At 42.3% G+C, this 27,994-nt stretch overlaps 1 long non-coding RNA gene across 3 annotated transcripts; it reads right to left on the bottom strand.

Annotated features, from left to right (window-relative positions):
• Positions 1 to 3,622: 3,622 nt before the first annotated feature.
• Positions 3,623 to 27,906, bottom strand: LOC140847088 (uncharacterized). Of its 3 annotated transcripts, none has more exons than XR_012126737.1 (4): positions 27,487 to 27,906; positions 22,572 to 22,683; positions 4,967 to 5,032; positions 3,623 to 3,793 (listed from the first exon to the last, which is right to left on the bottom strand). It is a non-coding gene; the product is annotated as an uncharacterized lncRNA (long non-coding RNA). The 3 variants fall into 3 exon arrangements; XR_012126736.1 differs by having other exon boundaries at positions 4,971 to 5,032; XR_012126735.1 differs by lacking the exon at positions 3,623 to 3,793 and adding an exon at positions 3,995 to 4,095.
• Between the last annotated feature and the right edge of the window lie 88 nt (positions 27,907 to 27,994).

Genomic DNA, 27,994 nt, shown 5'->3' with positions numbered 1-27,994 from the left:
ATTCCCATGCCAAGCCATCTTCCCATTAAAAGTGTACAGCTCAATGGATTTGGGATATTCACAGAGTTGTGCAACCATCACTACAGTCAATTTTAGAACACTGTCATTATCTCTGAAAGAAACCTGATGCCTTTGAGCTATCATCCTTACATGCACTCCGCCCCAACAAAGGCAACCATTATTTTGTATCTATAGATTTTCCTGTCAGGGTATTTTACATAAATGGGATCATGTAATACATGGTCTTTGCGTCTGGCTTCTTTCACTGAGCATAATGTCTCCCAGCTCCATCCGTGTTGTGGGAGGGATCAGCCCTTCATTCCTTCCTGCGACCAAACAGCGTTTCCTTGCAGGCGTATTGCACGTTTTGTTTATCCATTCACTCATGGGCATTTGGGGTGTCTCTCCCTTTATGTAGTGTTGTGAATGTTTGTGTACAAGTTTTTACTGGAATGTCTGTTTCCAGTTCTACTAGAGATATATTGCTAGGTCATTGCCATCAATTTTTTATCTACATTTAGAACTAATGCTGGCCACAGTGACTCCATCAATGGCCTCCTCCTCCAAACTCCTCTGCCCCAAACCAGATTCCATTGGCACAGGCATATGAAATCGGCTTTGTACACTGTACCAGAGATTTTGTATACAGATCACAGAAGGGGTCTATGCTGAACACCCCTCATTCTTGAAGAATAAAAATCTCTAGCCTCCTCATTCCAAGTCTGTCTCTTCTCCCAACCCCTGCAGCCTTTCCTCCACCCACCACACTCTTCTCCCCTCCTGTGGCTCCTTGCAGGAGCATGTTAGCGCCATCTCAGCAACTTCAAGCTTGCGTGCCCACATAAATTTGTCAACACCTCTTTAAGCAGCAAAAAGGCCATTAGGCCATACAATGAGGAGGAGAAGCCTGCACTCAGTGAACTAAATTTTTCAGTTACTGAGCTCCATGCTCCTCAGGGAGCAATGGGAGACGAGATGTAGTTTTTTCTTAGCGTATCACAACTGCCAGTGTGGGCTATACCACGACATCCTTCTTCAGCTTTCTGTGGGGTCCAAAGTTCATGCAGAGGTCTCAAACTCATGACCTTGAGGATGAGTTTGTTTAAACCCTCAGAGTTTGAGCATTTTTTAGTTCTGTGTTTTTAAAAGGCAGTCTCCCATTTAAAAAATCCAGATTTCCAGTATTCCTTGAAAAACCAGAAGACCTGACAGTGGTAAGCCACATCCTTGCCTGGCACTGGTTGGCCAGAGCTAAGCAGTGGGTGCCCTTTGGCTGGGCCTATACTTTATCCCAGTCCTGGCCCACGTCCCTTTCTAGTCTCTGTGAGCACTTGGATTTCTGGCCTGCACTCTATGGTAATTTCAGTGTAGCACCAAAGAATGAACAGGTATTAGGAATACACAGGACATGTCTGCTGAGTGTGGTGATTCCGCTGAAGGGGCTATCAGGCGAACAGCGTCATGAGCGGGGGTGCCATTTAAGCCCATCACAGTTGCTGAGAATTCTCTCCTTTGACAATATGACACAAACTCAAGGAGGCTGATAATCACTGCCCAGACAGCTGGCCAAGTAGATGACTCATTCAACAAATATTCACGGAGCATCTTTTATGTGTCAGGTGCTGTTCTAAATTCTCGGTATATGGCAATGAAGAAAACAGACAAATACCTCTGTCCTTGTACATCAAACATTCAAGAGAGGAGTATCATTTCTGTGCAAGGAGCTACCTTTCTTTCCAGTTTCTTTGAAGAGTTAGGAGACACTACAGAAAAGAGACTGGCCGTGAACACCAATAGCAGGACCAGCCCTAATATATGACCCAGTGATGCCTTCCAATCCTCTTCTACCTGCTGGCCTGGAACCCTACCACAGGAGCTATTTCTAGAATTGGCCAAAGATGTTGATATTTGCAAATGCAAATACCCCTTCCAAGGGCCCAGGCTGATTCTGGGCCCCTTTGCTCAGGAGGAAATAAATTGAGAAACATATTCCCTCAAGGGTTTTGTCACTGGAAGTGGGATTGTCCCTGAAATTATTTACTTTCAGAACAGAAATGGAGGAACAATGCTTCCCAAAAAAGGATGATGAGTCCCTGGTGGCATTTGAGGCTCTCATTCATTCATTCACTCACTCATTCAGTTCAGCAGCTACTGACCGAGGGCCTGGGATGTACCAGGATCTGAGGAAATGAGAGAGTTAAGGAAGCTTTCATTTCAGCAGGCACCAGACAATAACCAAGCAAACAATTTAAGATTTCAGGGAGTAGTAAGTCCTACAAAGAAAATAAAATAGGACGATGTGACAGTGAGTGAAGGAGATGAGGTCAGAGGGGGCCTCCAGGGAGATGCCTTTTCAGCTGAGACCTGAAAGGAGGAAAGACAGTCTCACAAAGACATTGGGAGGGAACATTCTAGGCAGAGGGAACAGGCTCTCCAAGGGAGCACCCAAGGAGCAGACAGACATCAGGCTCCAGAGCTGGTGCAGCGTGGGCAACAGGGAGCAATACTCCCCAAAGGTGGAGAAGTGAGAGCCCTGGGCCCTGCTGAAGGGTGAGGCTGGCTTTGTAGCATGCAGCCCGTGGTAGGTTTTAAGCAATGGTGTGCTGGTGAAGGTTTCATGACCAGCTGGGGGATGGCAGCTGCTCTGTGGCATTTGCCCATTTTGCTGGTGTAAATACTCCTGTCATGACCAATTTCAAGCTATTAAGTCCCTGAACTCAGAGTTGGGAAAAGATGTATATGCACAGATGACCCATTAGGTGAAAATGATAGCTTCTTGATTCTCAGGACTTGTTCTAATTGAAAGTATTCAGCTTTATACATGTGAAAGGGCATTTTATAAGACAAAACATTACAAACTGCCCCAGCAAACTACTTGTTTAAGCAGAGAGTGATATGTTTCACATTAGGAAGACCATTCTGGTTACTGCGTGGACCTTTTTGAGGCTTTCAAATCTCACACACCTACACCACTTTCACTGTAGGGCCAACTGTATTATCTCCGTCCCCCCATCCCACCTCTCACTCCTAAGGTGCATGCCACAGCTCTAGGCCCTTTTTTCTTTTTTTTCAGCAACAGACTTAATTTCTTTTTTTGAGATTGATTCACTCCAGTGCCAAAAGCCACTTCTCAGCTAAGTTTTCCAGCTATTGTGTGGAGAAGGTCCAGAGCAAAGGAAAACCCTCTCTGATTTTCCCCATTGTTTCGATTTCCCTCCTGCCACAGGCATAGATGTGGGTTCCCTGCAGCAGAGTGTGGGACCCTGCCTTTGCCTCCCTAGCCCTCTGTTCCTGCAGCCATCAGATGCTCAGGAAACTGTGCTCCTCTAAGTACTGGCCGACTGCCTCTGGGCTTGGAGTATCACACATGGAGATGGAGAGGCCCATTTCTTTTTCATTTTTATGCAGGTTCCATGTCTAATTTAAGGAGGGAGTGAAAAGTGTAAACAATTTTATGATGTCTTGCCATCCTTAAAACTCTGATATTACTTCAGTCTTTGTTGGTCAGCAAATAAATTAATTTTCACTTGAAGAAACAGCATTTTTAATGCCTTTCATTCTGGCCTGGCCTCATCTCATGGTCCAATTACTGAGGTAACTATCGCCAGCGAGGATATCGTGGGAGCCGTAGATCAGAAACTGTTTACCAGACTTGCCAGCATCGATTTATTCAAGCTATCTGACACAGTTGATCATATTTTATTTTCCCAAATCTTCTCGCTCAAATTGATTTTTCAGAAAGTTTTTAATACAGGTTTATTCACCTGGCTAATCCATTTATCTTCAGTTCCACCTGTAAAGTCAAGAAAAGTCTCTGATGACCTGTGAAGGGAAAGAGACATCCTCTTTGCCTTGCTCTCTACTTCCCACCCTCTCTGCCCCGTCCCACACCGGTGCGCGCATGCACACACATATGCACGCACACTCTGACTCCACGCAGAGTTCCCCCCGCCACATGGGCAACACTTAGGCTGTGAGACTGTAAGCCCCACCTCACCTTCCTAGGTCTTCATTTCTTCTGCAAAATTGAAGGTTTGCCCTATTTTATCTTTAAAGTCCTTTCCAACTTGAGAGCTTTAGAATCAGGAGTGAGATCTGGAAGGGACATGGGAATTGAAGGTAATCTCTCCATTTCAGGTTGGGAAGCTGAGCCCTTCCTACAGGGGTACCTGAGTCCCACCTGGTAGAGGTGATCATGGCAGGACAGTGACTGGGGAAGGATTTTGTAACTGCATCCTCCCCTCTCTCTCCCTGCGACCTGGGGTTAGTTTTCTCTTTCTCAGGAGTAGAAAGACTTTAAGTTGTAGAAGCAAAGACCTTTCTCTGGGAGCACTTGGGCAAGTGCGCAGTTTAGCAGGTGTCTTCCTGCTTTGCTGGAGCAATGGGCTGGATAAGAGGCATGTCTTAAAACATAATCCAAATGACACATGAGGCTGTAGGTACCTGTGTGAGCATTACCATCAAAGAATCTGAAGCATAACTCCAACTCGTCTGGGCTCCTCGAAGTGTAGGTGTGTCAGGGACTGTATTAGGCACCATGAAAATGAATGTGGTGAAGCCACAGCATGAAGTTAACCTATCAGTTTGTGAGTGTCTGCATGTCAGAGGCAAACTCCTCTATGCCTAGAATCCCCACCCTTCAGTAGGCCCAAGCTGCAGAATGACTAACTTGTTGACAAGCCCAGCCAAAGCAGCAATATGCCTGAATCATAAAGAAATTGTTCATGACCCTTCTGCCTGTGATTGGCTGGTGCTAGGATGGGTGTGATCTGTCATGATCACACCTCAGATGTGGCTGCTCCTCTGGTGCATGTCCCTGCCTGTTCCTCCACTGTGGGGTGGACTTCGTGGGTGCGTAGTTTCCAAAGGGAGGAGACAATCAGAAGTAGTTGCTGCCACCAGGGAATCACCACACGGAGTCTGGCTATCAGACCACACACAGTATCACAAAGGGGCTTGTAGTTACCCACTGTTTGGTGCTGAAATCTGTCTCTTTCAAGTTCCCTTTCCACAACATGCAGTCAGATGTCTCCTGCAAGCAGAGATAAGAGCAGTGACCTACCCAGCCAGAGAAATGCCTGGCAGTTAGAGGCTTCCCCTAGGCTCCGTTGTTCTTGCCTTGCCACCAGTTCTGCTATTAACTCCTTGCAACTATTGGCTCTGAGAGAATCGTTAATTGAGATTCTCCTCAGACCAGTCAGAGGTGGAAGAACAGCAGAAAAATTAATATAAATGCACAGAAGGCCACAGCTGATTGACAGACCCTCTGATTCTTGAGTGGGCTCTCAATTTTATACCTTGGGTTGTAAATACGGACAATAGCATCTGCCCGCAGGCTTACAGCATGCTAAATGATAATAAAATATTCCTGAATAAATGAGAGAGAGAGGTCATGGGTGTCTTTAGGAGCCACAGCCAGACCAAGAGGATTTTCATAATTGAAGAGATGTTTCTCTTTCCTGTCCTGGGTTTCTCACAGTGCATGACCACATGTCATTATTAGGGTGGCCATTGTGGCCATCTGCCTACAGAGCCCAGCTTGGGCCCAAGACAGAGATCAATGCACAACTACTTTCTCTTATATTTGTCAAGTCTCTTTAGCTAGATTGCATGCTTTTTGAAGTCAAATGCTGTATCTTCTCTTTATTTATCCCTCACATTATAAAGACATATTTCCTAGGTCTTTGTTTCCTTAGTGTCACTGTCTAATACAGAGAGTATAATGGCTGATGAATGGCCTCATAGGAATATGTGCACCTAGCCCAGATGGGCAAGATTTAGCTCCTTTGCAGGGGTTGCAAACTGGCAGCCTGGGAGCCATGTTTGGTCATTTATCCTCTGGCCTGTGCTGTTTTAGAAGTAACATAACTAAGCAGACATGCAGCCTGGCCACAGCACTGCAAGTTTTAGATCTATTGGCTCCTATACGGTTTGATTCACATATTCGTGTTAACTGGTGGGCCATTTGCCTTGTGCCAATGGTGTAGAGAATTCTATACACATGCCATTGGCAAAGACAGGTCACAGAATCAACTGAGACAGGTGTTTGGACCAACAAGTTGGGGTCTGTTTTTACCCATGGAGAGGATGTGACCATCAAGAGCTTTGACCTTTCTTGTTTCCTGTTTTCCATCAATCTACCCATGACTGATGCTATGTGATGGGTTGTACTCTACCCAACCCCTTGTAGCCATAGACTGATATGGGGTGGAAACCTGTCCTGTACTAGAACCACCCAACTCCCCCTGCTGGGAACTATGACCACTCAACTGAAAGACGTGAATTGCTAAGTCTTGCTGAAGGTAGTGCCCGGGCCTGACCTCCTCTCAGCTTAGTAACAAGACTTTCTTATTCCCATGACTTCTGCCAGAAATCACAAACTCCAGGACAGGGGCTCTTTAGACTAATTTTATCACATGACAATCCTTAACCCAGTGGAGGTGGTGGACAGTGGGAAGGACTGGAATATTCTGATTGTCAGTCCTGGTTCACTTGGAACTCGGGTTGGGGTGGGCATCAGTCCCATCTGAATAACCAGGACAAAGTGCAAGGTAGAGAAGGCAATTTCTCAAGGGAAATTAGGGTGCAAGAGGAGGAGGAGCAAGGCTTGGTGAGAGGGGGAAGTGAAAGCAGATTCCATTTCTGCTGCTTCTCGTAGGCTGTGCTTCATTCTCCAAGCCTCAGCTTCCTCATCTGTTAGGCAGATAAAGTAAGAGCTCCTATCTCCCTGGCTTATCATAAGGATTAAGTGAGCTAAGACTCACAGTGTTTGCCATACTGACCCCCAGTAAGATTACTGAATGTCAGCAACAATGATGGCAGCTACTATTACCACCACAACTGCCACCATCACTACAGTGATCTTCACGGCCCCTTCCAGGTACAGGGTTTTCGGATTCTAAACATGGTCAGAAGGTCACTACAGGAATCAGTCAACTCCACTGACCTGTGCTGCAGGCCACCGAGTGAAACATCACTGGAAGCACCTTGGTAAAGTCAACTCCTGAAGCCTCCAGTGTGGCCCATCCCCATGCTGATAAAGAGTATGGGAAAGCACTCAGCACAGGTTGGCCTTCCCTGGAACCAACAGACCCTTTGTGGAGTGAGGGCTGCACAGTGGACACTCATCTTAATATGGGAAGGAAAAAAAAAAATGAAACCAGACCACAGAGGTGAGGGGAGCAACCATTTCAGGCCTTCCAAAAGCATTCATTCAGTCAACAAATATTTACATTCTTATTAGTCTGCTTGGGCTGCCATAGCAAAATACCACAGACTGAGTGGCACAAACACAGACATTTATTTTCTCGCAGCTCTGGAAGTTGGAGGTCCGAGGTCAAGATGCTGGCAGAGGCGGTTTCCTCTGAGGCGTCTCACTGTTGGATGGCCTCCCTCTAACTGCTCCTTCACATGGTCATCCCTCTCAGAGTGTGACTACCGGGTATCTTTTTGTGGGCCCAGATTTCCCTTTCTTACCTGAATGCCAGTCATATTAGGGCCCACTCATATGACTTCACTTTCATGTTATCTTTTTAAGACCCTATCTCTAAATATAGTCACATTTTGAGGTTTTGGGGATTATAGGTTCAACATAAAATCTTTGAGGACACAATTCAACACACAAAAAGTGCCTACTCCACACCACACTTCTTTTTCCCAGGTCAAAGGGCTATGTAAGTGGGCGAAACAGACAAAAATTAAGAAGCTCTGACTGTAGTGGCTTTACCTGAGTCAGAAATGAGAGCAGGGCAGATGGACCATAAAAAAAACATGTGAATATATCTAGTATGTTTGAGGGTCATAGATGCTATGGAGTAAAATAAAGCAGATGTAGAGGGTGGGAAGAGTTTGCTCTTTTCAATAAAGCTGTCAGGGAAGACTTTGCTGAGAAGGGGGCATTTGAGCAGAAAACTGAAGGTTGATGGATGAACGCAGATGCAAAAATCCTCAACAAAATATAAGCAAACTGAATGCAACAGCACAAGAAAAGGATCATACACCATGCCCAAGTAGGATGTATCCTTGGGGTGCAAGGATGATTCAACATATGCAAATCATCAATGTGATACATCACAGTAACAGAATGAAGGTTAAAAAAAAATCACATGATCATCTTAACAGATACAGAAAAGTATTTAACAAAATTCAAATCACTTTCATAATAAAAACTCTCAACAAATTGATATAGAAGGAATTTAATTAAACACAATAAGCCATATATGACAAGCCACAGCTAACACCATACTTAATGGAAAAAACAAAGTTTTTCCTCTGAGACCTGGAACACAAGAAGGATGTCCACTCTTGCCACTTCTATTTAACATAGTACTGGAAGCCCTAGCAAGAAAAAGAAGAAAAGGCATCCACTGAAAAGGACAAAGTAAAATTATTCTATTTACAAATGACATAATCTTATATAAACACAATGCTAAAGACTCCACAAAAAACTGTTAGAAATACTAAACGAATTCAGTAGTTTCAGGATACAAAATCAACATACAAAAATCAGTTGCATTTCTATACACTACTTTATGCCTTTATAAGAAACTGTCCTAAAAGGGAATAAAATAATCTCATTTACAATACCAGTAAAAAGAATAAAATATTTAGCAATAAACTTAACCAAGGAGGTGAAAGATTGAAAACTGTAAAATGTTGATGAAAGAAATTTTAAAAGGTACAAACAAATGGAGAGACATCCCTTACTCATGGACTGGAAGAATTAATGCTAAGATGTCCATACTACCCTAAGTGATCTATAGATTCAATGCAATTCCTATCAACATCCAATGACGACAGAGGAGCCAAGATGGTGGTGTGAGTAGGGCAGTGGAAACCTCCTCCCAAAACCATATATATATTTGAAAATACAACACATACAACTACGCATAACAGAGAGACCAGAAGATACAGTACAACAGCCAGGCTACATCTACATCTGCATGAACTCAGCATCTCACAAAGGGGGTAAGATACAAAGCCACAGCCTGGCGGGACCCGAGTGCTCCCCCAAGCCCAGCTCACCAGTGGGAGGAAAGGAGTCAGAGTGGGGAGGGCATGGGAGCACAGGAATACTAAATAACCAGCCCTAGTAATCTGCCCGTGAGCACAGACACACATTGCATGGTGTACTGGATATTAGAGAAACGGAAAAGTAAAATATGCGAATGGGTCCCTGCAGCAGGCTCCTCTCGGACAAAAGAAAAGCAAGTGCTTTTTTGAAAGTCTTAAAGGGACAGAGGCTTCACAGCTGGATGGACTCATCCTGGCACACTCAGCCCAGCAGGCTGGGAATCCTGAGGAACTTCGGACGCCCCAGTCCCCTGGGCAGCAACGCAGCTCTGAAGCCCCTCATGGCAATAAGCACCCTGCCGTTTGTTCACCCTGGCTGGTGCGGCCCCACCATAGAGGTGGAGCAGCTGGAGAGCAGCCGCAGCCACAGCAACTGCCTGGAGTCTCCTCCCAGTGTGCAGCCACCCAGGCCAGACCCAGAGGATGCCACCAGCGCACAGCTGCCAGGCAGAGGAAGCTGAGGCAAGGCACAAAGGGGTGCTGTTCTCACAGAAGAACATACCCTGTGCACCTGCCACTCCCTGCAGGGCTCTGGGATACCCCAAGGCTGCCCCACCCTTGGCCGCTCAGGGGATTAACCCAAAGGCTGCTCGTGGTGTGTGGGTATAACCTACACGGGCACAGGAGAAGGGCAAGGCAACTAGCAAGCAGAAAGGGACTTTGTTCTCCCAGCTGACACATGTGCCACCTGCCTACAACTACATCTATCACCATGAAAAGGCAGAAGAATTTGGTCCAGTCAAGAATCACCCAGACAACCCCTGAGAGAGGCTTTGGGGAAATAGATATAACCAATATTCCTAAAAAAGAATTCAAAATAAAGGTCACAACCATGCTGATGGACCTGCAGAGAAATATGCAAGAGCTAAAGGATCAACTTGGGAGGGGGAATACAGAAATGAAACAATCTATGGAAGGACTTAAGAGCAGACTGGATGAGGTGCAAGAGACTATTAATGGAATAGAAATCAGAGAACAGGAATACAGAGAAGCTGAGGTAGAAAGAGATAAAAGGATCTCCAGGAATGAAACAATATTAAGAGAATTTTGTGACCAATCCAAATGGAACAATATTTGCATTGTAGGGGTACAAGAAGAAGAAGAACAGAGAGAAAGGGACAGAAAGTGTCTTTGAAGAAATAATTGCTGAAAACTTCCACAAACTGGGGGAGGAAATAGTTTCTCAGACCATGGAAGCCCACAGATCTCCCAACACGAGGGACCCAAGGAGGACAACACCAAGACAAACAATAATTAAAATGGCAAAGATCAAAGACAAGGACAGAGTATTAAAGGCAGCCAGAGAGAGAAAAAAGATTACCTACAAAGGAAAACCCACCAGGCTATCATCAGACTTCTCAACATAAACCTTTCAGGCCAGAAGAGAATGGCATGATATATTTAATGCAATGAAATAGAAGGGCGTTGAACCAAGGATACTTTATCCAGCATGATTATCATTTAAATATGAAGGAGGGATGAAACAATTCCCAGACAAGCAAAAGTTGAGGGAATTTGCCTCCACAAACCACCTCTACAGAGTATTTTAGAGGGACTACTCTAGATGGCAGCACTCCTAAGGCTAAATAGATGTCACCAGAGAAAATAAAATCATAGCAAAGAAATCAGACCAACCAAATACTAAATAAAGGCAAAAAATAAAATCGATTATTCACAAAAGCAGTGAAAAGAAACACAAAAGAGTATGGAATAAAACACCTAACATATAAAGAATGGAGGAGGAGGAATAAGAAGGGAGAGAAATAAAGAATCATCACACAGTGTTTATAATAGCTTAATAAGCGACTTAAGTTAGACTGTTAGATAGTAAAGAAGCTAACCTTGAACCTTTGGTAACCACGAATCTAAGGCCTCCAATGGCAATAAGTATATCTCTTTCAATAATCACCCTAAATGTAAATGGACTGAATGCACCAATCAAAAGACACAGAGTAATAGAATGGATAAAAAACTAAGACCCATCTATATCCTGCTTACAAGAGACTCACCTCTAACCCAAAGACATACACAGACTAAAAGTGAAGGGACGGAAAAAGATATTTCATGCAAACAATAGGGAGAAAAAAGCAGGTGTTGCAGTAGTAGTAGTATCAGAGAAAATAGACTTCTAAACAAATAAAGTAACAAGATATAAAGAAGGACATTACATAATGATAAAGGGCTCAGTCCAACAAGAGGATATAACCATTATAAATATATAAATATATATGCACCCAATACAGAAGCACCAGCATATGTGAAACAAATACTAACAGAATTAAAGGAGGAAATAGAATGAAATGCATTCATTCTAGGAGACTTCAACACACCACTCACTCCAAAGGACAGATCCACCAGACAGAAAATAAGTAAAGACACAGAGGCACTGAACAACACACTAGAACAGATGGACCTAATAGACATCTATAGAACTCTACACCCAAAAGCAGTAGGATACACATTCTTCTCAAGTGCACATGAAGCATTCTCCAGAATAGACCACATACTAGGCCACAAAAAGAGCCTCAGTAAATTCAAAAACATTGAAATTCTACCAACCAACTTCTCAGACCACAAAGGTATAAAACTAGAAATAAATTGTACAAAGAAAACAAACAAGCTCACAAACATACAGAGGCTTAACAACATGCTCCTAAATAATCAATGGATCAATGACCAAATTAAAATAGAGATCAAGCAATATATGAAGACAAATGACAAGAACAGCACAAAGCCCCAAGTTCTGTAGTATGCAGCAAAGGCAGTTCTAAGAGGAAAGAATATAGCAATCCAGGCCTATTTAAAGAAGGAAAAGCAATCCCAAATGAATAATCTTAAAGTCAAAATTATTGAAACTGGAAAAAGAAGAACAAATGAGGCCCAAGGTCAGCAGAAGGACGGATATAATAAAGATCAGAGAAGAAATAAATTAAAATTGAGAAGAATAAAACAATAGAAAAAATCAATGAAACCAAGAGCTGGTTCTTTGAGAAAATAAAAAAAAAATAGATAATCCCCTAGCCAGACTTATTAAGAGAAAAAGAGAATCTACACACAGCAACAGAATCAGAAATGAGAAAGAAAAATCATGACAGACCCCACATAAATACAAAGAATTATTAGAGAATACTCTGAAAATCTATATGCTAACAAGCTGGAAAACCTAGAAGAAATGGACAACTTCCTAGAAAAATACAACCTTCCAAGACTGACCAAGGAAGAAACAGAAAATCTAAACTGACCAATTACCAGCAACAAATTGAATTGGTAGTCAAAAAACTACCCAAGAACAAAACACCCAAGCCAGATGCATCCACTGCTGAATTTTATCACAGATATGGAGAAGACATAATACCCATTCTCCTTAAAGTTTCCAAAAAAATAGAAGAGGAAGGAATACTTCCAAACTCATTCTATGAAGCCAGCATCACCCTAATACCAAAAGCAAGGAAAGACCCCACAAAAAAAAGAAAATTACAGACAAATATACCTGATTAACATAGATGCCAAAATATTCAACAAAATATTAGCAAACCAAATTCAAAAATACATCAAGAGGATCATACAAAAAAGGATTAAAGATGGCGGCATAAGAGGAGAGACAGAGGCTTCCTCCTAAAACTGGATACAATTAGAAACTATAGTTAGCACAACTAATCCTGAGTGAGCAACAGGAAAGAGGACAGCGTCAGACTGCACACACCCGGAGAAAAGAGCAGATCTCACCAAATGGGGTAACGTACCAGAGCTGTGGCTCCACGAGACCCGAGCCCTTCCCCCACCCCAGCTCACCGGAAGGAGGAAGAGAAATGGAGCAGAGAGGGAGTGGAAGGCTTGGGACTGCTGAATACCTAGCTCTGGAGATCTGCTCTGGGAGCATGGACCTGCATTTCATGGTGCTTTCATGAGACTCGCATTACTGCCAGGTTGTAAAGTTAATACAGGCAGAGTTCCTGGGGAGACTGGGATTCCGGCTGCTTGTAGAAAGCAGGGATCCATATCTGGCTGCTCTGGGACAAAAACTTATACCTGTGTGCCCGGCCCACTGGCTCAGGCAGTGGAGACAGGCACAGCAGCCAGGTGGCAGGGAACAGCTCTTTCCTACCCCCAGGCACAAGTACTGCTCCCCTGCGAACCCTGACATTGCTTCAGGGGCTGAGCAGCTTCAGAATAGAGCTTCTGGACACTAGAGGGCGCCATATACAAACATGAAATGCCAAAGGAACCTTGTCCAGAGTAAAATTATTAATACAACTCTCAAGTAAGGTTTAAATGATATGGACCTTGTGAGTCTTCCTGTAAGGGAGTTCAAAATAAAAATCATCAACATTCTAATGGAGGTACGGAAAGACATCCAAGAACTCAGGAATGAATTCAGGTCGGAGATCCAATCATTGAAGAGCACGATGGAGGGTATTAAAAGCAGGTTGGATACGGTGGAGGAGACAATAATTGAAATAGAAACTAGAGAAGAGGAATACAAAGAAGCTGAAGCACACAGAGAAAAAAGGATCTCTAAAAATGAAAGAATATTGAGAGAACTGTGTGACCAATCCAAGCGGAACAATATTCGCATTATAGGGATACTAGAAGAAGAAGAGAGAGATAAAAGGAAACAAAGTGTCTTTGAGGAGGTAGTTGCTGAAAACTTCCCCAATCTGGGGAAGGAGATAGTTTCTCATTCCATGGAGATCCACATATCTCCCAACACAAGGGACACAAGGAAAACAACACCAAGACACATAGTAGTTAAAATGGGAAAGATCAAGGATAAGCACAGACTGTTAAAAGCAGCCAGAGACAAAAATAAGATCACATACAAAGGAAAGCCCATCAGGCTAATATTAGACTTCTCAGCAGAAACCTTACAGGCCAGAAGGGAGTGGCATGATGTACTTAATGCCATGAAGCAGAAGAACCTGGAACAAAGATTACTTTATCCAGCAAGATTATCATTTAAATTTGAAGGAGGGATTAAACAATTTCCAGATAAGCAAAAGCTAAGAGAATTTACCCCCCACAAACCATCTCTACAGTCTATTTCAGAGGGACTGCTATAGATGGAAGTGTTCCTAAGGTTGAATAGCTGTCACCAGAGGTAATAAAACCACAGTAAAGAAAGTAGAACAGCTAATTACAAAGCAAATGAAAAATTAAATTAACTATCCCCAAAGTCAAGGGATAGACAAAAAGTACAGAATTTGATACCCAATATATAAAGAATGAAGGAGGAAGAAAAAGTAGGAGAAATAGAAAAGAACCTTTAGATTGTGATTGTAGCAGCATACTAAGTGAGTTAAGTTGGACTCTTAGATGTTAAGAAAAGTAATCTGGAACCCTTGGTAACCACGAATCTAAAGCCTGAAATGGCAATAAGTACATACCTATCAATAATCACCCTAAATGTAAATGGACTGAATGCACCAATCAAAAGACATAGAGTCACTGAATGGATAAAAAAACAAGACCCATCTATATGCTGCTTACAAGAGACTCACCTCAAACCCAAAGACATGAACAGACTAAAAGTCAAGGGAGGGAAAAAGATATTTCATGCAAACAACAGGGAGAAAAAAGCAGGTGTGGCAGTACTAGTATCAGACAAAATAGACTTCAAAACAATAAAAGTAACAAAAGATAAAGAAGGACATTACATAATGATAAAGGGCTCAGACCAACAAGAGGATATAACCATTATAAATATATATGCACCCAACACAGGAACACCAGCATATGTGAAACAAATACTAACAGAACTAAAGGAGGAAATAGATTGCAATACATTCATTTTAGGAGACTTCAACACACAATTCACTCCAAAGCACAGATCCACCAGACAGAAAATAAGTAAGGACACAGAGGCACTGAACAACACACTAGAACAGATGGACCTACTAGACATCTATAGAACTCTACATCGAAAAGCAACAGGATACACATTCCTCTCAAGTGCACATGAAACATTCTCCAGAATAGACCACATAGTAGGCCACAAAAAGAGCCTCAATAAATTCAAAAAGATTAAAATCCTACCAACCAACTTTTCAGACCACAAAGGTATAAAACTAGAAATAAATTGTACAAAGAAAGCAAAAAGGTTCACAAACACATGGAGGCTTAACAACACGCTCCTAAATAGTCAATGGATCAATGACCAAATTAAAATGGAGATCCAGCAATATATGGAAATAAATGATGACAACAACACAAAGCCCCAACTTCTGTGGGATGCAGCAAAAGCAGTCTTAAGAGGAAACTATTTAGCAATCCAGGCATATTTAAAGAAGGAAGAACAAACCCAAATGAAGAGTCTAATGTTACTATTATCAAAATTGGAAAAAGAAGAACAAATGAGGCCTAAAGTCAGCAGAAGGAGGGACATAATGAAGATCAGAGAAGAAATAAACAAAATTGAGAAGAATAAAACAATAGAAAAAATCAATGAAACCAAGAGCTTGTTCTTTGAGAAAATAAACAAAATACATAAGCCTCTAGCCAGACTTATTAAGAGAAAGAGAGAATCAACACACATCAACAGAATCAGAAACAAGAAAGAAAACATCACGACAGACCCAACAGAAATACAAAGAATTATTAGAGACTATTATGAAAACCTATATGCTAAGAAGTTGGAAAACCTAGAAGAAATGGACAACTTCCTAGAAAAATACAACCTTCCAAGACTGACCAAGGAAGAAACACAAAATCTAAACGAACCAATTACCAGTAAAGAAATTGAAGTGGTAATCAAAACACTACCCAAGAAAAAAAACCCCAGAGAATGGATTTACCTCAGAATTTTATCAGACATACAGAGAAGATATAATACCCATTCTTCTTAAAGTTTTCCTAAAAATAGAAGAGGAGGGAATACTCCCAAACTCATTCTATGAAGGCAACATCACCCTAATACCAAAACCAGGCAAATATCCCACCAAAAAAGAAAATTACAGACCAATATCCCTGATGAACGTAGATGCAAGAATACTCAACAAACTGTTAGGAAACCACAATTCAAAAATACATCAAAAGGATCAAACACCATGACCAAGTGGGATTCATCCCAGGGATGCAAGGATGGTACAGCATCTGAAAATCCATCAACATCATCCACAACATCAACAAAAAGAAGGACAAAAACCATGTGATCATCTCCATAGATGCTGAAAAAGCATTTGACAAAATTCAACATCCATTCATGATAAAAACTCTCAACAAAATGGGTATAGAGGGCAAGTACCTCAACATAATATAGGCCATATATGATAAACCCACAGCCAACATCATACTGAACAGTGAAATGCTAAAAGCTTTTCCTCTGAGATCGAGAACAAGACAAGGATGCCCACTCTCCCCACTGTTATTCAACATAGTACTGGAGGTCCTAGCCATGGCAATCAGACAAAACAAAGAAATACAAGGAATCCAAATTGGTAAAGAAGAAGTTAAACTGTCACTATTTTCAGATGACATGATATTGTACATAAAAAACCCTAAGACTCCACTCCAAAACTACCAGACCTGATATCAGAATATAGCACAGTTGCAGGATACAAAATTAACACACAGAAATCTGTGGCTTTCCTATACACTAACAATGAACTAATAGAAAGAGAAATCAGGAAAACAATTCCATTCACAATTGCATCAAAAAGAATAAAATACCTGGGAATAAAACTTACCAAGGAAGTGAAAGACCTTTACCCTGAAAACTATAAGACACTCTTAAGAGAAATTAAAGATGACACTAACAAATGGAAACTCATCCCTTGCTCTTGGTTAGGAAAAATTAATATAGTCAAAATGGCCATCCTGCCCAAAGCAATATACAGATTTGATGCAATCCCTATCAAATTACCAAAAACATTCTTCAATGAACTAGAACAAATAGTTCAAAAATTCATGTGGAAACACCAAAGACCCATAGCCAAAGCAATCCAGAGTAGGAAGAATAAAGTGGGGGGTATCTAGCTCCCCAACTTCAAGCTCTACTACAAAGCCGCAGTAATCAAGACAGTATGGTACTGGCACAAGAACAGAGCCACAGACCAGTGGAACAGAATAGAGACCCCAGATATTAACCCAAACATATATGGCCAATTAATATATGATAAAGGAGCCATGGACATACATTGGGGAAATGACAGTCTCTTCAACAGATGGTGCTGGCAAAACTGGACAGCTACATGTAAGAGAATGAAACTGGATCACTGTCTAAGCCCATACACAAAAGTAAACTCCAAATGGATCAAAGAACTGAATGTAAGTCATGAAACCATAAAACTCTTAGAAAAAAACATAGGCAAAAATCTCTTGGACATAAACATGAGCAACTTCTTCATGAAGTTTCCCTGGGCAAGGAAAACAAAAGCAAAAATGAACAAGTGGGACTATATAAAGCTGAAAAGCTTCTGTACAGCAAAGGACACCACCAACAGAAGAGAAAGGCATCCTCCAGTATGGGAGAACATATTCATAAATGACAGATCCGATAAAGGGTTGACATCCAAAATATATAAAGAGCTCATGCACCTTGGTTAGGTTTATTCCTAGAGATCACAAACAAACAGCAAATAATCCAATTTAAAAATGGGCAGAGGATCTGAACAGACACTTCTTCAAAGATGAAATCCAGACGGCCAACAGACACATGAAAAGATGCTCCATATTGCTTGTCATCAGAGAAATGCAAATTAAAACCCCAATGAGATCTCATCTCACACCAGTAAGGATGGCCACCATCCAGAAGACAAACAACAACAAATGTTGGCTAGGTTGTGGAGAAAGGGGAACCCTCCTACACTGCTGGTGGGAATGTAAATTAGTTCAACCATTGTGGAAAGCAGTATGGAGGTTCTTCACAAAACTAAAAATAGAAATACCATTTGACCCAGGAATTCCACTCCTAGGAATTTACCCTAAGAATGCAGCAGCCCAGTTTGAAAAAGACAGATGTATCCCTATGTTTATTGCAGCACTATTCGTAATAGCCAAGAAATGGAAGCAACCTAAGTGTCCATCAGTAGATGAATGGATAAAGAAGATGTGGTAGATATACACAATGGAATATTATTCAGCCATAAGAAAGAAAGAAAGAAATCCTACCATTTGCAACAGCATGGATGGAGCTAGAGGGTATTATGCTCAGTGAAATAAGCCAGGTGGAGGAAGACAAGTACCAAATGATTTCACTCATGTGTGGAGTATAAGAACAAGGAAAAAACTGAAGGAACAAAACAGCAGCAGATTCACAGAACCCAAGAATGGACTAACAGTTACCAAAGGGAAAGGGACTGAGGAGGATGGGTGGGAAGGGAGGGATAAGGGGGAGAAAGCAGCATTATGAGAGCACACATAATGTGGGGTGGGGGTACACGGGGGTTGTACAACACAGAGAAGACATGTAGTGACTCTAGAGCATCTTACTATGCTGTTGGACAGTGACTGTAATGGGGTATGTGGGGAGGACTTTGTGATGGGGGCAGTCTAGTAAACATACTGTTCCTCATGTAGTTGTATATTAATTATACCAATTATATATATATATGTGTGTGTGTGTGTGTGTGTGTGTGTGTGTATAGAAATTAAGAAAAAAAAATCCAAAGGCAATTTTTATAGGAATAGGAAAAACAATCTGCAAATTCACATGGCTCCACAAAAAGACCCCAAATAGGCAAAGCAATCCTAAGAAAGAACAAAGCTGGAGGCATCACACTTCCTGATTTCAAAATATATTACAAAGCTACAGTAATAAAAAAAGTACAATACTGGCCAAAAAGCAGATTCATTATCCAGTAGAACAGAACAGAGAACCCAGAAATAAGTTTTATACACATATGTAGTCAACTAATCTTTGGCAAGGGATCCAAGAAACAGTGGAGAAAGGACAGTTTCTTCAAAAATGGTTCTGGGAAAAGGGGATATCCACATGCAAAATAGTGAAATTTGACCTTTATCTTATACCACACACAAAAATCAATTCAAAATAGATGAGAGACTTAAGTGTAAGACCTAAAACCATAAAACTAGAAGAAAACAAAAGGAAAAAAAGTCCTTGACATTGGTCTTGGCAATGATTTTTTGGATATGACAACAGAAGTACAGGCAACAATAAGAAACATAAACAAGTGGGATCACATCAAACTAAACAGCTTCTGCACAAAAAAGAAAACCACCAACAAAATTAAAAGGCAATCCACAGAACATATTTGTGATATGAAAATATATATGACAAAATGTTAGCCTACCTTTTATATAAAACCATATATATGATAAAAGGAACTCCTACAACTCAATTGCAAATAAATAAAAATGGGCAAATGACCTGAATAGACATTTCTCCAAAGAAAACATATAAATGGCCAACAGGTACATGAAAAGCTACTCAGCATCACTAATTATCAAGGAAATGCAAATCAAAACCACAATGAGCTGTCACCTCACACCTGTTTGGATGGCTACTCTCAAAACAAAACTTAGCAAGGATGTGGAGAAAAGTAAACCCTGTGCACTGTTGGTGGGAATGTAAATTGGTAGCCACTATGGAAAACCATATGGAGGTTTCTCAAAAGATTAAAAATAGAACTACCATATGATACAACAATCTCACTTCTGGGTGTATGTCCAAAGGAAATGAAATCAGGATCTTGAAGAGATATCTGCACTCCAAGGCTCACTACAACATTATTTACAGTAGCCAAGACATGGAAGACATCTAAATGCGCATTGATAGGTGAATGGATAAAGAAAATGTAGATTTATATTCAATGAAGTATTATTTGGCCATAAAAAAGAAGGAAATCCTGTTATATGCAGTAACATGTATCAACCTCGAAGATATTATGCTAAGTGAAATAAGCCAGACACCAAAGAGCAAATGCTATACAATACCACTTATATTAGGATTCTAAAATAGTCAAACCTGTAGAAGCGGAGAATAGAATGGTGGAGACCAGGGACTGGAGAAGCAGGAAACAGGGAGGTATTGTTCAAAGGGTACAAAGTTTCAGTTATACAAGATGAATAAGCCCCAGAGATCTACTGAAGTAGCATAAACATATATACATATAACACTATGTATAGTTTCCTGTATCAGCCCTGAAATCCTACAGTGTAACAAATACCATATATTGATTGGGGAAAAAAAGTGAAAATGAACTATGTGGGTATCTGGGGGAAGAGCATTCCAGGCAGAGGGAATAGAAAGTGCAAAGGCCCTGAGGCAGGTACTTGCCTGGAATATTCCAGGAACAGCAGAGTCAACTGAGGTTGAATAGAGTGAGGAGAGAAAATGTGCTGAGGGTGAAGTCATAGAGGGGCTGGGGACAAGTGAGTGGGTGGTAGCAGCTAGATTACCTGGGATCTCATAGGCCTGTAGTCTGCGTGAATGGGAAACCACTGGAGAATCTGAGCAGAGCAGTATGGCCTGAGTTGAGGCTTAATGTACTCACTCTACCTGCCATGCTGAGAACAGACTTCAAGGAGGCAGGGGAAACCAGACCCAGTGTGGAGGCTGGTGCTCTCATCCAGGTGGCAGGTCAGAGGTTGTGGTGGCTTGGACCAGGGTCATAGCAGTGGAGGCATATGAATGACTTGGGGATTATCTGTTTTGTGGCATAATCCCTTGCTCCCTTTTCTTTCTCTCTCCCTCTGTGTATGTGTGTATGTGATCTTGCATTACTGCTGAATATTTCTGGTCAGGAAGCAATAGTGACATACCTGCTAAGCAGCCAACTTTCTGAAGAGCTGCATTTGGCTCTGAAAGTGTTTAAGCATTGAGTGTGGCTATTGCAGAAAGGAAGAGGGAGGACTCCCACGTGGTGAGACAGTGCTTCCTACCACACTGCATGCTGTGTGATTTAAGGTAGAAAGCCCCCAGTAAACATGGATACTGGGATACTGGTTGGGAAGATGTGAATGGATGGTGGTTTGCGGCTATAGGCTTTCACCCAAAACCTCTTGGTAGTTGGCATTTCCCCAACTGACCCGAGGGCTCATCACCTGGAAGAGCTTTCTGGAAAAGCCTGCCTATACCACCAGACCAGTGTAACCAGTGTAGCTTCACCTCAATCGGTGATTAAATATTTGTTCTGAGAAACTGGATCACATGAACCTCGGGCATCGGCCCTAACTCTTAAATGACTTGTATCACCAGGAGTGACGCCCTCCCCGGTGACACCTCTGTCCCCGCATTTGTACCTCAACACAAACTTGGTCAGAGACAGCATACCCCCAGTGGATCATCCTCCTCCTGGGTCACACAGGCATACTGGGGGCCGGCCTTATACTAGGCAGCACAACAGCCCTCAGCAATTGCTTTCTACTTCCCACCTCGACCTCTCCTAATCCCAACCCTGTCCCCTTAGGCACCCAAACCTCCTGAGCAGGACGGAATTGGTTACTGCTCTGGGCCAACCTGGGGAACTTCACCATTAGCGGTTTGTCTCTTTGGTTTAAGGCTTTGAGCCCTTGCATGTGCGGAAGAGTCAAACTGTGGTCAGGCATTTGTATTTCAGCAAATAAAGATTCCATGTGCTGGTTTTGGTGGAGGTGGGAGGAATGTAGGTGGAGCATGATAAAGTCAGGATTGAGAAGGATACCCCTGGGGAGATTCTGGGGCTTAAAAGTATGACCTTCCTCAGGTGGAAGGAATTTCACAGCCCTGAGAAATATTTCTGAATGCTTAAAACTGACTTGGTGTTTAAGATATCTTAGATGGAACGTTTCATTAAAATGTTTCTCTTGAATCCATTCCTTGTCTCTGTGTGCTTGAATCTCTGATGAGGATCTACCCTACTGGAGACTATTAAGCACTTTGTTCAGGGTGTTAGGCTGGAGGAAGGAAAAACATGGACATGCAAACAGAACAGAGAGATGCCATAAGGGGAGAACAGACCAGACCCCAAGGTCCATGCCTTATATGGAAAGGGGACAGCTCTTCCTAAATTCCATCCTTCTGATGTGCCAACTAAGACCTGTATGTCAGCCTCCTCCCTCTTGTAAGGAAAAAAAAGTTTCTAGTTGTCTATTATGTCACCTTTAGCCAATCATACCTCTCCACGCCCCCTAGGATAGCTTGCCCACTCCTCCCCCTCCTAACCCCTTATAAGCCCCCACCTCCCTGACCGGGTGTGACTTCCCCGGCCTGTAACACCCAGACCGCGGAACATCACCCGGGAGTTGCACTCAAATAAACTACCTGGCCCTTTGTTGCCTCTCTTCGCCTGCTTATTTCAGCTAAAATTTATCTTACACAGGGGAAATACAAAATTCTTTTAGGTGTGAATTTTTTTTCAGGAATGCAAATGTAGATACAGGATTCTTTTCTTTTTTTTTTTAGGAAGTGAGTTTGTTTAAAATGTGCACATGCTCTGTGAGAAACATACTTGGGTGAATTAATTTTCCTCGGCTGCATGCATTCATCTCACTGCCCACCAGAGGGCACTCGGCCACCCACCACGAGGAGTCAAGGCCCACACCCCTTGGGTTTTTTAACTCACGCCATCCTCCCAGGCTGGGAACCATGGTAGAGCAGGGGATGATGGTCTGTCTGCCTTTTAGTGTCAGTTGAAAGGTAAGGGCCATGGTGTACGGAGAAACTGCTGCCAGTTACTGGGGAAAATAAAAATACATTCATATGAACCCATTAGGATATAGAGTACCAGTCCGGCTGTCCCCTTTGTGTACACTCATATTCCTGGAGAAGCAATACTGCATCGGTCTTTAATATTTAAACAGGCTTTGTTTTCTCCTCTTCACACTTCAAGAATGTTTGTTACCTTGTCACACCAGAGAGAGAAAACATTCTTAACGTTTAAAGAATACTAGTCAGCAGGGACCTGAGGCCTGGGCTTGGCTGCTGGTAGATGTAGCAAATGCTGATGTGTGAAATGCATGAACACCCAGCCTTAACGCTTTGCTGCTGCCCCTCACTAACACTTGCTAACACAGACAGCTCGCCACCTAGTGTCTTCTGAACCACGTTCAGTTTCTTTTTCAAATGGATTCGACCTCCCTAGCATTAATACCATGACAGCAAGTCTGACTGATGGACCCACTGATATTTGTAACAACAAAGTCATTGGCCACAAGTCAGCCTTTAAAAGCGGGAAGGAGGAATGGCCAAAATGCCCAACTGAAAACTTCCAAATTCACTAATATTCACCCAGCTAGTCAAGTAACTTGTGTTAGCACAGCGCATATATTTTTAGTTGCCCATGCATAATCATTATGATGCAATTCTACTAAATCAGTAGTTCAAGGAGTCATAATAAGCTCCTCACCTATGAAATATTCCTGCCAGAAATGCCAAATTTTATCAAGCCTTCAGACCTTACAGTTTATAAGAAATATAGGGTAAAGGATCAAGCTTAAACAACCCACAAGAAATCCAGAATGTGAAACATCCTGTTCTCTTCAAATAGTCTGTGGTAGGGCAGCAGAACAGGGGTGGGGGAGAGGGCGGGAAGAACTGTTCTAGAATAAAGAGATTAAAGAGACATAACAATCAAGTGCAGTGAGCAATCTTGATTGGCTCCTGGCTTAGAAAAATAACTTTAAAACTTTTTTATGATGTGTGACAATTAGGGCAATATAAGTAGGTATGGATATGCAGTGAGGCTGGGAATTTAGAGAATTTCCTCAGGTGTGATTGTGGCAATAGAGTTCCTTCTAAGGGGAATGTCTCCGCCCTTAGGAGATGCAAGCTGACATATTTAAGAGTGAAGGTCAGGATGATGCCAGTTATTTTTAAACGATTCAGGAGGAAAAATTAGAGAGAAAAAGAAAATACGGCAAAACCATTAAACCATTAACCAGTGTTGAATCTAGGGTATAAGGATGGTCACTGTCCTCTACTTTTCTGTATGACTGGAAATTTTCATAATAAAAAGTTGGAATAAAATGATGGTGACAATGTAATTTGCTTTTAGTGGCAGACTCTCAAAATCCCTGAGACTTTCCTTTTATAAATCACTATTTACATATTTTGTGAAAAAGGAAGGTGTTTATGTATGGATAAGTGCCCTGCCCACAGCAGACCATGAATTCCTTACCAATGGATGAATATTTCTTTCTCTTTTTGGCGATTTTTTTTCTGAATCTGACATTCTAGCTAAAACTAACCTCAAGCCTTATCTTTCCAAATACTTTAAAACCACAGAGAGATGTGGTTTTGCAGTTAACACCAAAGACAAGATTGCTCTTGCAGCTGGTGGTATAGTTAGCAGAGTGCTAAAGAGGTGAGTGGTTATTTGTAGAGTCATGCCATGTTCAAACCTTGTTTAAGTATAAAAGGAAATGTTTTCTGGCCCTCTATGAGCTACAACATTGTGTATTGGCTGGCTTTCCTTAAGGCATAAATATTCAGCGGTCCATCAGCTACTCTGATTTAGATTTGAAATGTGGTAGTCTTAAAATTCATCCCTTTATCTATCTACCCAATCACCCACCCAACCCTCGATCCATTCACTAGCTTAAGGGAAAGAAGTTATGGGGAATAGGGCCAGGAAGAAAATGTGGTGTGGCCCCAAACTGGAAGCACATCTGCGATAAGCTGGAATTGTAACGATCAATGAGGACATAGAAAGGACAAAAGCCACATCATCCCTCTATAGCAGTTTTTCACACATTTCGGTATTTGTCAAAAACTCATGATTTCTGCCATACCCAAGGTTCATTATTACCTATAGGATTACTTACTTTATATCCTCCCTTACATCAATTCACTCAAAAAAAAAAAAAACTGAAACACCTGTTGAGGTCTCATACTAAACGTTACTATCCATAAGTCAGTTTTGATATGTTAATTATATATTTTTTTCTGATGTAGTAAAATAAATGCATAGCTATAAAATCATCTCATGTATCTTGAACAGTATGTGTAATCAGTGACACATGTATGACACTATACAGGAATCTACCTTTCAGAAGAGGATCTAGTGGCACAGATTGAGCTAAAAATATTTGCTGGAGTGTATGCGTGCACATCAAACTGTACATGTCAGCTAACCTTCATCATTCTGCCCCTTCCTTTAGTAGTGTATCAGTGATCTAAACTGCTTTGTACAATTAATTTCCTAGAGACCAAAAGAAGAATGATTCAGTAAATATTTTGCTGATAAGAACATGAGCAGGAGCCCTAAATACTTGTAGAGATCAATCACATAGCTATTAAGTCCTGATGCAAGAAGAATTAATCTTTTGACACAAATATCAGATATGCTCCCGAAATTTAGAATAATGAATATAATATGAGGTGACTGAAAATGTTTTATAAGTAAGGTTCAGGCTGTTGGTTTTTTCTCAGTACTTCATATTTTAGTCTTTAAGAAATGGTATGTCAAAGCTGCCTCATTTCCCTTTATATAAATCATCCTCATTTTCATAGTGAGCTACTTTCTTAGCTCAGTGCTGGGCGCAAGCAGGTTGGTAGAAGCTTTAAATATATTTTACTTTTGTCCTTCAGCTGTCAAATATTTACTGTCTTCCACTACATTCCGGCATTGGACTAGTGGTGGGGAGACCATGAGGACCGAAGCAAACTGGTTCCTGCCTCCTGGAGCTTGCGGTATAGTATGGGAGATGACTTACTAGTCATACAGGTCAATAAATGGAAAATCGCCTTGAAGAAGTGGTGTTTGAGCTGAGATTAGTGCGTGGGGAGATAAAAGAGAAATGGGGAACCACTGAAGGCTTAGACTCAACAAAAATCAAAGCTCTGCCAGTGGTGAAGGGGGAAATGGGTCTCAGGAACGCTGCAACTGGACTTACAGAAGCGCTCCAAACAGTATCCCCAAATCCTCCCATGAACAGTATGGGTTATGGTTTCTTATCCAAGTGAATGGCCTCACCACTCACCCAGCAGCTGAAACCAAAAATCCAGCCATTGTTTATGACGCGCCTCCCTCATCATTTTCCCTCTACCCCCCATTTCTAATCCACAACCAAGTCCTGTCCATCCCACCTCCTGGATATCTCTGGAACTCATTTCCACCATCAAATTCATGCACTTGTCTCTAGCTGAATTACCGCAGTGGTTTCCCAAGTGCTCCTCTTGTAGTCATACAAAGCGGGCTTTTCAAACCACAAATCTGATTATGTCATTCCTCTGCCTAAAGTCCAGTGACCCAGGGTAAATCTAGATTGGCCCTAGCTCCGTATGACAGACTCATTTTACTTGCCCTTGATTGACAGAGACCCAGTGACTCATTTCTGGTCATTGCTTCTGGGAGCTTCTGGGAAAGGTATTCTTGTTCCTCAAAAGAGACTATTAGAGGGAAAGTATCTTTTTTTTTTTTGCTAGACATTGTCACATCTGGGTGTGCCTGGGCCTTGCTACCAGCCTGAAAAGTGCAATTCCAGGGACAGAGTGCCACCCCTCAAGCCTGCCCTACCATGTGAGAGAAATTCCCTTGTTATGTAAGTCAATTTGAGTTGGGGTTTTTGTCATGTGCAGGGGTAAGGATTTTAACTGATCTGTGCCTGAGGTATCCAGTGCCAGGTAGGCAGTTAGATCCACGCATCTGAAACACCATGGAGAAGTCTGAGCTGGAGAAAAGTGTGAGACTCCGGTGAAGCGTGGAGAATGAGATTGCCAAGGAGAGTGTAGAAGGAGAGATCAGAAAAAAACCGTGGGAAAGGATAATGAGCTTGCAAAGAAGGTTGGTAGGAATTGAGGCAGAGAGGTGCCAAGAGCCATCACCTGTGGCTAGAAGAATGGATTTCCTGCTTGCCTTCCTTTCTCTACTGATTGAGACTAATATTCAGGGTGTTAGAACATTACTAAGTGCATTCAAATTGGACAAAAGGAAATGGCTGAGGGGTGTTTTCAGCTAGGGGAGGAAGCTGGATTTCATAACCAACCCTTGGGATTAACATTAGCAGAGTTTGGCTGCCTGCCATTTAACAAGAGGGTCATTTTACCAGCATTTCAAAGGCAACCACAAAGTGAACGAAGGAACTGATTAGAGAATCTTTCTCCTCTTCTGAGTGTAGGATACCGAGGTAGGTAGAGATTGGAAGGGCATCTCAAGAGTAGGCATCATCCTACTAAGAGGCTTGGAAGTGTGAAAGCCAAGGGCAGCCGTCACAGAATTAAGGTGGAGACAGACAAGGGAAATGAGATGGGAATATAGGAATAAGGCCAAAACGTGCCTTGTAAGTCAGGCTGCGTTTTGATTGTATTTAGTATGAAATGGCCGCCGTGGAAAGCTTTTGAGAGTAAAGGGTTATAGGCCTGGTAAAGAAAGGTGTTCCAGATCTAGGTGAGCGTTTGTGAGGTAAAAATGAATAAACATAAACAATCGGAGGGCTAGGAACTATGTTGCCATGGAACAGGTTCTCAAATTTCAGGGTACACCAGAATCACCAGAGGCACTTACGATTCTGTGCACAATGTTTATTCCTGGTACTCACCGCCCCCCGGATTCGGATTCTATAGGCTGGGTGCGACACGCACATCTTTTAAAGGCCCCTCTGGTAGCGCTACTGCCAAAGGATGACTTGGGAGTTTAGCTCCCACCATCTGTATCCACTAGCTCCCTCACTGACACACAAAACGGGCGGTCCTCAATGCTACATAAAGCGCTCTCCCAGGTTCCTCCAAGCTCCCTATCATTCCGGCCACAGAGGTGATGGTCTCGGCTTCTCACCCCCGCTTGGGCCGGTGACCGTGCCCGGGTGGCCACGCAGTCGGCCGCACCGACCCCAACTGCTCCCTCAAGGGCACCCCAGCAGGGCCCGCCACTGCCCAGCCTAGGAAAACCTGCGGTCACCGCTTCCCAGCAATGGTGAACAAGGATGTGGGCGGGTCTTTATGGTGACAGGCGGATGCCGCGACCAATTACGTCCAGGCGCTTGTTTGTTGCCCCTCCCCAGGGGAAATACTTCCGTGACTGATGGTTCCCTCTGGCCGCTGTTACGT

The sequence above is a fragment of the Manis javanica genome, chromosome 17 (genome assembly GCF_040802235.1).
Source record: "Manis javanica isolate MJ-LG chromosome 17, MJ_LKY, whole genome shotgun sequence".
NCBI classification, from domain to species: domain Eukaryota; kingdom Metazoa; phylum Chordata; class Mammalia; order Pholidota; family Manidae; genus Manis; species Manis javanica.
This window is presented reverse-complemented; position numbering and strand designations above follow the sequence as displayed.